Source organism: Phoenix dactylifera, chromosome 1 (genome assembly GCF_051530095.1).
Source record: "Phoenix dactylifera cultivar Ajwa chromosome 1, Ajwa_hap1_PhDact_Kaust_v1.1, whole genome shotgun sequence".
In the NCBI taxonomy this organism is placed as follows: Eukaryota; Viridiplantae; Streptophyta; class Magnoliopsida; order Arecales; family Arecaceae; genus Phoenix; species Phoenix dactylifera.
Genome location: NC_143190.1, coordinates 71,085,001 through 71,085,634, shown reverse-complemented (window position 1 = coordinate 71,085,634; position 634 = coordinate 71,085,001).

Genomic DNA, 634 nt, shown 5'->3' with positions numbered 1-634 from the left:
TTTTTATTTTATTCATGGATGTTTTTGGACAATTGACAATAGCATGTGACGCCTATTTCGTATTAGGTATCCAAGATCTATAGGAACAAATAGGAAACATTGTTGTTTGGTGGGTAATTGATGGAGAACAAAGACTCCAGATCCCTATTCCTTAAAACTATGTTTGGATGGTGAAATGGGAATGAAATAAGCTAGTTATTCTATCTTATTCCATGTTTCGTTCACAACCAAACACTCCTACTTGGCCATTTAGTATAGGCCAATTTTGTCCCCAAAAAAAAATCTACCTCAAGGTCCCTAGAACCATGCGGTGAATGAACTCGAGGTTCCAGAGCTTCCTGGCTTATCAAGGTCCCCAGATCGCCTCTAACCATTGCCCGCTCCTGATCTCTATAGCAGATTACATCAGCCATCGATTCCCGTTCTTCTTTAAGAAGATGTGGTTGTCGTACCCCAAATCCTGGAACATTGTCTGAGAGGCTTGGACGATGCCGGTGCGAGGTGATGTCATGTAGAGGGTTTCGTGCAGGCTGGAGCTTACCAAGCGCAGACTCCGCAGGTGAAACTGCAAGGTAGTAGAGGATATATTTAGAAGGCCGGAGGAGGTGGAGGTGTCTATTGCTGAGCTTTAGGG